Below are 10,080 nucleotides of genomic sequence, written 5' to 3'. Positions count from 1 at the left end.
ATATTTTTGCCTAATTTTTTTCTAATATCTTTAGATCTCAAAACTGACAGGATTTAACAATATACAGTGTTATATGAAATATAGACGGAGGTATGTTCAAACATACTGAGAGCATTTCTGTTAACACTAATTCTGAGATACTGTTATGAGACATTTTGTTTAGTGACTTCAGTATTCTGATCTGATTATTAACTACAAAAGTATTCAAAAGTAACAAGCATAAATAAAGAGCATGCAGATGCCACTCCACAATACTGTATCTCACAAAAATTATTTCAGTTCAATCACAACTACTTGGAAATATATTTCAAAAAACATTCCAAAATCTTATGTAGTTTAAAACTGGCTACACCTGTATCCTGTGATTTTACAAGTACAAGCTCCATAGTTACATTAATTTGTTTAAGGTTCCATTATACAAAAAATGCAGTAGTGCATTAAAACTGATATAAAATCCCCACTTCAACTGAACTAATACAACCCATAACCCTAAATACAAAATATATTATTTCCTCTCAAATTACAGTGGTTAGACATGAAAAGATGTAGTACGTGCAATAAATACATCCAAAATGCTAGGAGGACTGAGCATTTGAATTCTTCCAGAACCAGAACTTGTATGTTGCAGGTGTTTGAAGTCAAGGATAGCATGGGGAAACGAATCCTGGAAGAAGCGTTTTTTTGCTGCCTGAAAAAGTAATCAATAGCTTAACTGTAATTAGTTTGTGTTTTCCGCAGATAAGGGTGATTCAGCGTATTTTTCCTACTATGAAATGTAGTTCCTAGAAGAAGGAAAAAGACCCAGAATTTACAAGAAAGATTTCTCAATACCTTTCCTCCACTGCATAAGGAGGATTTTCACGATGACACAACAGACAGACACTACAGGATTTTACAACAGACCCAAACATCTAATCAAGTTGTGGCTCTCAACAGCCAGTTTCTGCAGCCCTCATAGCTTGGGGAACTGCAAATGCTACCAATGAAAATAAAACAACCTCTTCCTTTCCTGAGTCTATCCATACTTCACCTTCTCCCCCTTCAGCAGTAAATTCACAAAGGTAATTTCAAACGAGGGCTTTCCAGAATACACAAGATAGAACTCACCACAGAGCACGTAAAATAGCACACTCATGATGCATGTTTTCACTGGGAAGCTCAATGAGCATCAAACTCCATGTTATTTTCACTCCCTCAATATGTAAGGTCCTTATCATACAGAACACTGCAGCACTGTCCATAATAGACATCTAACCCATGATGTCCAAAAGTGCTTGCAGTTATTTCTAGTCTAAACAGATGTTATTTCTAGTCTTGTAGTTTTCACAGATGTTACTTCTGGTTATTTCTAGTTTTCATTGCTTTTGAAACACAACTGAGTGAAAGCAATGTAGCACTGGCACATATATGGAAAAAAACCCTACAAAACTGTAAGATAATAGAATTTACTATTACACAATATTACAATCTTTAACTGCTTGACTGATTTTCAAACTAACCTGTTTAAAGTCCATTTTAATGCAACCAAGTCTGATATAGATACCCAGTCAAACCCAGCACACCACTGCGCACCCACCAAGCAGAACTGGAATTCATATCCCTGTATAACACCCAAAGGGTTTTAAAATAAAAAGCAGAAGTATTATATAGGTGCTCCTTCCTTTCTAATGCCACTTAATAGAACTTGATGACAAACATCTACCTATTACTCCGTTGAAAATTACTCTTCATACTTTCATCCTGTCCCATCTTGTCCTGCATCTTACACATTTATTTCCAATTCTCCTGAAACAATGCCCATTTACTTTTAAGGCTACTACAGTAACAAACTGCATGATTACAATAAAGCCTGGGATGATGATCTTCTCTCTTTCTTGCACAGTCAGTGCCAGCAACATCATACTTTTACCGATTTAACAAGGAACGTCACAAACTGCACACACAAAAATTACTTCCTACACTACTTAAGTGCTGTAACTTAAGTGACAGGCATTTACAGGCAGAGTATAACACAGTTCAGAATAAAAATGAGACCCTTTAATTGACACTGGAGAAAATTAGATTCTAACTGCATATGCTATATTTTGCTGATGACAATGAGGCTAGCATTTGAAAAAAAGTGTTATGAGTTCCTTAACGACCAACAGGTTATTAAGACCTTTGTCACATAAGTTATTAGAAATGTGACATTTCCAACAGCAGAGAGCCCTCTAGAGCTACCAAGGGATAACAGTTCAGCAGCCCTCCAGGAGAAGGGCACCAGTGCTGCTTAATGCAACACCCGGGCTCTTCATATTCCCCCCCAGCTACTGACCAAACAAGATTTCACCTGGTTCAGTAGAACAGATCAAACTCCACAGTGAGAAAACAGAAGTCACATTTTAATTTGAAGAATATGGGAGCTAATATTTATTGAATTGCCAGTAAACTTGGAAAGCTTTAAAATGTAATAATACATTTGGGGGGAGTTGTGCAAAGACTTAGAGATACTTATTTATAATACATATGTTTGTAAAACATCACCAAATACCTGAAAAGCAAAATTTTACGTAACAGTGCATAGTAACACCAAAATAATTGTCACTTTTTGAAGTTTAAACAATATGTGGATATATGCCTCACAGCACAAAAAGCTCTCCATATGAAAATGCCCTATCAATGTAAAATAATTTCTACACAGAAAATATATTCTACTGAACTTATTATAATAAAGTTTACAAGCTTTCACTAAAACAGTGCTCAAAACAACACATAAATGGAATCTACTTAATCAGTTATTAGAGGTCTTTCAATTACCTCCACTCTTGTGCTTGTGCTGTAGCAACCAATCAGTAAAATTAAATTACAAACTGAAAATCTCTACTTACACAGCATGGAGTTTCCTATTCCCACCTCCTCAATTACAGTACAAGTCATAAGATAAATTACAAGAAAATAACTAAACTATATCCTTCAGCTTTACTGTCAAGACTTATAACTGTGAAAAGCAGTAAGCACAACTTTATTATTATCTCCTCATTGCAACCAAAAATAGCAAGAATAAACTCACCCATTTTCTCAGAACCAAAACCCATCGAAACATATAATTTTGGGACTGGCAACTAAATTACAGCACACGAACCACAGGTTTGGGTCCACATTTTAAGAGTCTAAGTTAACCACTTAAAGTTATGAGCTGAACTTTCTGCATGTTAATTCATCAGACTTCATTATGATATGGGTTTGCAGTGTGCTTAGGGAACAACAATCTCTTGGACACTTTAAAGAATCCACACACAGCCTTCAAACATGCTTTCATGGGCAAGTATAAAGTAATGTTTTATTACCAAAATAAATTTCTAAGAGCCAACACTTCGCTGGAGGGGGGAGGTGAAGAACAAACTTGCAATGAATATGATGAGAAGAGGTAGTATGTCTACTCTGCTGGCAACAGCACCAAGCATCCTTTTTTGATCTCCAGCTAGAACTCAAAAAGCCACAGCAAAACCTTCCTGTAGAGACAGAGACAATTTAAAATATCTCAGCACCCCAACAAATTCATGTTAGGATCCTGGAAGTCCAGAGTACAGTACCCCATTGGGGCTATTTTTATCTCAGGCCCACTGCTATATTCAACAATGCACTTCTAAGTGAGAATATATTCAGAACAAAAATCACTCTGTTTTACATAAATTGGTTACTCCTCTGCCCTAAACTCCCAAAATCTCATGCCCATAAACTCCAGTCATATTGGGACACATGGATATGGTATGTTTTTACAAGATTTTTATTCTATCTTATATTCAGTTTTCAATGCCTAACAAAATGCAAATAGCTGTCATTGCTTCTACATTATTAACAGCAGCAATCCTTTGATATTCTTAAATAGAGTTATTGTCTCCTTTTAGAATCAAGTACAATCTTTGTGCATCAAGAAGACAAGGCTTAGACATAACAGAAAAGGTACATTCAGGTGTAATCTGTTGTACGTGCCTGTGCAGACACCGAGCAGGTCCACACCAAGACTAAGGGGAACAAGAACACCCAGCCATCCTCACTGGAAACATGCCAGGACAGTAACTACATGTGTACACCAAGGGTCATAGCAGAGTCCTTGGCTCCTTTTCTCTATCTCCTTAAAATGTATATTTCTGCAGGATACGTACAGGAACTAGTTAATGAAAGTCAAGCAATTAAAAAGCATTTCTGAGGTATTCATGGGACTGTACCAGCCACAAGTGCCTGACAGCTCTGCGTGTGTGAAAGTCCCTGGAGAGCCATCACACTTCAATTACTATCACCAACATTAGTCATTATCAGGCTGGCTTCAGTCCCTGGGGAAGGCAGCTTGTGATGACAATATCCAGCCTCTCCTTGTAAAACGATTCATTAGGCAAAGCAGAACAGCTGGGGCAGCCACGTGGATGTCTGCAGAGTGGCCCCCCCCACCGGGCCCTCCAGCCCCTCTTTTCCTTTTGGACAGGGCAGCCACCGCCCCCATGACAGCTGTAAAAGCCTCTGGGGACACTTCAGGTTTAATCAGTGCTCCTTATACTCAGGGGAAGCATTTGATTGCAAACTTAAACTAATGGCACTCAGAAGGTTACAACAATCATCAGATAAGAGGCTTTAGGGCATTTTTATCTTGTTCTAATGCTCACAAGTTAATGAGGCAATAAGAGATGGATACTATCAGACTCAGTCTAGCAACATTATACAGACAGGATGTTCAAAGTTGCATTTACTGCAGATGCAAGAGGTACGGTGGCAAGTTCATTATTGATCTTACAGAAGACTTCATGCTCAGAACAACTGAAAGCATTCAATAAAGTGACAAAATGCTTGGCAAATTTTCACATAGCTTTGTATGCATTATCACTGGATCCAAAATGGAGAAAACTGAAAAGCAACATAGCAAATGAACCAGGTAAATAATCTCTGGCGTTAGAATGGATACAGACTAATAATTTCTAACCTTTATGCTGCTTGCAAATAGAAATCCTTTCATATATATAATGTCTGCAAATGGCTGAGAATAGCCTCACTTTTCTTAGTTACCCTGCTTGAGCCCCAGTCTGAAGACCACTTGATGCTAGGATCTGTTTTATCATTATATTCTCATTTTACTTCTGATGACTGACACAGTATTCTAATGATACCTTCCTGTGGCATATAATAGCAGCAAGCAGGGGGAAACAACAAACAGCACCACACAGTAAAGGATACTTAAATAAATGCTTCATATGCTTTTTTTCAAAATACATGATTTTTCCAGTGCCTTGCAAAACAAAGCTAACATGAACTCCACCTTACAGGTGGGGCAATAGGAAGGGCCATGTAAGAAGGCAAATAAACCAACCAAGCAGAAGAGGGGTAGTGCCAGAAACTGAACCAAGTCTTCAAAGTCACACTCTAGTGAGATTTTTCACTAGGATCAGCAGCTGCTCTGCAAATAGGTCCAGCAACCCCCACTGTAGAAGAAAATTCTCTCTTCACTCCTGCCAGTAGCCAAAACTTACAGGAAAACATTTCAGACAGAGATGGTACAGGGATAATCTTTCCAATATCTATAAATACAGAGTAAATGTTCTAGTAACACAGAAGAATGGAAAGTTTTAATTGAATAAAGGCACAGACTGCAAAAGATTTTTAAACAATAAATACAGACCAGTTGTAAAGTTCGAGAGTCCCTGCTAGAATGACTCCTGAGATTTGTTTAGCACTTCTGTGTTTTTAAAAGATAATGAAAAAATGCACATAACCTTATGCTTGATCAAACTTTTCCCCATCCTCAATTCCTCCACTGACAGTAGTCTACAAGTTATCCTGTCAGAATGAGAGTAGCAAAAAATAGGCCTCTGACAGTATAATGTAAGAACATTTTGTTTGTAGTCATGTTTCTTTCTGTCCCAAGCATACGGCAGGTAGAAATGCTTTAATGTGACAGCCCATTCCTTTACTTTTGTGGCTAAAAGCTCTTCAGTCAAGCCCCATTGACCCTCTTACTTGTCTAGACAGATGAACACGGTTTCACTGTTCATTTCAGCCAAGACCCACAAGAACCTCTGTGTATGCTGAGGACCATTCTCCTCCTCTGCCTAAAGGATTGTACTGAACGGACTGTATCTCCCTATGCTCAAAAATGGACTCTGCAGCCCACACTGCACAGACTTGTAATCACCTCTATCAATGGAAGTATCTGAAAGTCCATTCATCATCCCCCCAAACTCAAAAAGCTATCACTGTGATACAGGAATTCTTAGGTTTCTTGCTCCTAATCAGCTGCTCCCATAGAGGCAGATCAGAGAGTTGCACCTGCCTAAAGCTCATAAGCTGAACTGTTTGGCGCTGTGGGAAATGCAGACTTTGAATGCATTTCTACTTCTAGAAAGGATCTTAGATCACAGAAACATGGAGTCACTGGATGATCAGGGTTACAAGGGCTCAGGAGGTCTCCTGGTCAAAGTAGGGTCAATCATGAGGTCAGATCATGCTGTTTAAGGCTTTATTGAATCAGGTCTGGAAAACCTTCAAGAACAGAGAATGCAGAACCAGTGACTGCACAATGTGTTCCACTGCTTGACTGACCACTGCTAATATTCCAGATGTCTTCACAAAGCACAAACTGGTGCTGTGAGTAGCATACCAAAAATCCTGCAGAAGTTAACGGTGATGGATCAGATGAATGATTTCACAGTCTTCAGAGCTGTTTGGTCAGTTAGTTTTCAGATTAATCAGATGTCTTTCTGTTTTTCCCCACTAACACTGAAAAAGCTCCCTTTTCTTAACAACAGGAAGTATCTAGATCAACCTTCACTCTATCAACATAAATTCAGAAAGTCTTTTCTAGAAAGGATCAAAGCATTGCAGAATTTCTTCCTACTATTGAACAAACTATAGGAGACTAAGGGGACTTTCAGAAGAGACATTCTTGGAAATGAATACCAGCATATAAGAAATGTTGGCGGGGGAGGGGAGGGGGGCATTGTTTTGCTGTTTTTATTTTGTTGTTCTTGTTGTTTGTTGGTATTTGTTGTCCTGGGTTTCTTTTTGGTGTGGGGTGTTGTTTTTGTCTTGTTTCAATAAAGCAAGTAATACATCCTAGCTGAAGTACCTTTCAGAGGTAACCTTTGTTTTAACAAAATCAGATTTGCAAACTAGGTATGGGCATGTAGAAGAGGTGAGGAGGAGGATGAGAGAAAAGGAAAAAAGACATTTCAGTAAAGATCAGGTAAAAAGCATCTCATCAACACAGCTTTTATTTAGAAGTTTGCCTTTGCATTGAGCATCACTCACTTCAACAGCAGTTATCTGCCAGCTTTTGACCACTTAGCATGTGACCCTTATATATCTAGCTTTGGCAACTCAGTTATCAGAGCTAGATGGGACACTGTCTACCACTGGAAAAACTCCCCATTTTACTTCCAGCTTCAGGCTCCGGAATTAACCATGCAATGGCAGGTGTCATTTTAGCATTTCTAACACTTCTACACCTAACCACCTTTTAAAGCTATCTACACACAGAGTTTATATTGTTGATGATAATCTATCTCCCTTTGGTAAGAGGTGTCCATCAGAATTAGAAAAATACAATCAACTGCATTTGGGAGTCTCAATGCATACCTGACATAATGGAAATTTGGGGTTTTACAGTCAGTTTGGATATTTGAAAATAATTCTGGGGTAAAATAATTGCCTTACTGTGAAAAAAATTATTAAGTCACAGCCAAAAAATCCAACCCAAACTGTAGAACCTAACAAAAGAAGATTCCACATAGACACGTATCTACAACAGGCATCAAACAGAAAATAGAAGCACAGAAAGAGAAATTGTAGAAGTTTGAACTTCTAACACACTGAGGAGAGTTTTAGGGACTTTTTTTCCTTTTCTCAAACTTCAAGAGTATACACCTCCTTCTGCAGCAATCAGAATCATCAGTGCGTGGAGACTATGATGATGCATTAGTACTCACCATCAATGTCCACAATAGCATCTTTTCCTAGGAGTAAGGGAGGGGCAAGAAGGCATAGAAGCAGAAATTTCTTGAAACTTAAAGAAATATTCATTCTACTTTACCAGCAGACAGAGAACACCCTAAGGATCCATGCAGTATTTTTTTCCATATATGACAGTTACCTAGACACAGCATTTGTTTTATGGTAAGAATGCACAATTTATGCATATGGGTAGAATCACATCTGATATCATCAGTATACTGTCTCTCCCTGATTTTATATTTAAGAACAACCTGAACCTGTCTCCTTTTTTTCTTCTTTTCTGCAGACAGAGGGCAACTCAACTACACACCCATTTATTTAAAAAAACAATAGCAGCCATGGTCCAAACTCAATTTCCATCCTCACCATTGCAACCTAATCTCCTGGCACGTTAATGCAAATCAAAGTGAACACTTCTCTGACACTGGTAGCAAAGCGTGTTCCTCTCCCAAGAGAGACCTGTAAAACAGGACAGTCACTGACAGCAGTACAATTACTGACACAGATACAGACTTTATGGACATGTTTATCTCTGCTGTAAATCCACACTCTCTCTCCACTCCGATTCATGAGTCATAAAGAAATTGCAGATAATGAAAAAGTTGGAGAAATTTACAGCGTGTCGGAAACCTCAGACAGCCAGAAGAAATTAAAGAGCTGACTGAGGATAAATCACACAGGTACAATTAAAACTTCCTATGCCTCCTTCACTTCCAAACTGGGGCACAAGCCAATGGAGATGATGAAAAGTTGAGGTCATGACTCCTCTGACTGTAATAATTTCTTAACTACCTACATGTCAGAATTAGCCAATTCACAGATCATGTACGAATGGCAATTTCAAGCTGGCATTCTGATGTCTTGCTCTTCCAACAGGAGGTGCCCCAGAAAAATCCTGCCTGTAAATAAGCCAGCCAGTGAACAGTATAAGGAAAGGTGATTTCCTTATCCCCCTGCAGATGCAGAGTATCTCTTACCACAGCATTGTGCATTAAAATGAAGTGGTAGATCTACAGTGTGGGAGGAGAGTGTAAAAAGAATCAGGAGAAAGGCCAAGGTTTCACATGGAAATCATAGCATCTTGGATATTGTGGTGACAGGGCAATATAAACATCTTAACAGACAATTTAAGTGTTCTTTTCACCTCTCTGAAACAATCAAATAAGGACCAAGAACCACTATGAATGTAAACTGAAAACAGCCTCCATATTTTTCCTACTGTGAAAAACTAAACCAACCATTTCAGCTGATTGTGAGCTCCTGAAATTCTCTGTGATCATCTCCTAACCCAAAAATGAACCATCCAAAATGTGATACATTCTCTGGGAGAAGTCTACTAACTCTGCTAAGTAACTCCTCAAGCTAACTGTGTTACAGAAACCCAGTGTCCAAAGAGCATAATTTTGTTGTCCAGCTATAAAACTCTGCCTTTGAGCTTTGAAGCACATGAAGTATACTATTTCACATAAAGTCCTTGCCAAACACAGTACTAAATAACAAAATAAGTGAGAAATATGCTTTCAAGCAAAACTGAAACACGATGAAGATTCACTCAGCAAGGCAGGGAATGTAGAAAACTAACCAAGAAAAAAAAATAGTTGCTACAAAGAAAATTCTAAGCAGAGCAGAAATAACTGAAGCGCACACACCTCAAACTGCTTCCTCTTATGCAGTACAGTTCACCTTGCAAGCAAACAGTGTATTTTGTTTAAGAACATAACAAGCACTAGACCTGGCAGACATTGCTCTCTTCCAAGTCCAACATATTCAGAACAATGTAGGCAATCCAAAACATATCTTCTTCCATCGTGTTTCAGATTAATACAGGCACACAAGTGCTAGAAGCACAAGACTTCTGGAGCTGCCAGCTTTTAACAAAGAAAAAGTGAGCATCCTCCTCACTCTTTTGTCAACAGTCAAGATGGTAAGAACACTGCTGTATCTTTCTAATAACTGGCACTGAGACTGCTGTGGGATATAGATCCAAATCACATGCTACTCTTTCACTTTATTTCCTTCTTGTCTCTCCAAAAGGCAGTTCTCCAGCTTCACCACACTTTAGATAGTCTTATTTCTCCAAGGGAACAGGGAAAAAGTTCATGT

The sequence above is a fragment of the Corvus brachyrhynchos genome, unplaced genomic scaffold (assembly GCF_000691975.1).
Source record: "Corvus brachyrhynchos isolate BGI_N302 unplaced genomic scaffold, ASM69197v1 scaffold115, whole genome shotgun sequence".
Lineage (NCBI taxonomy): Eukaryota > Metazoa > Chordata > Aves > Passeriformes > Corvidae > Corvus > Corvus brachyrhynchos.
This window is presented reverse-complemented; position numbering follows the sequence as displayed.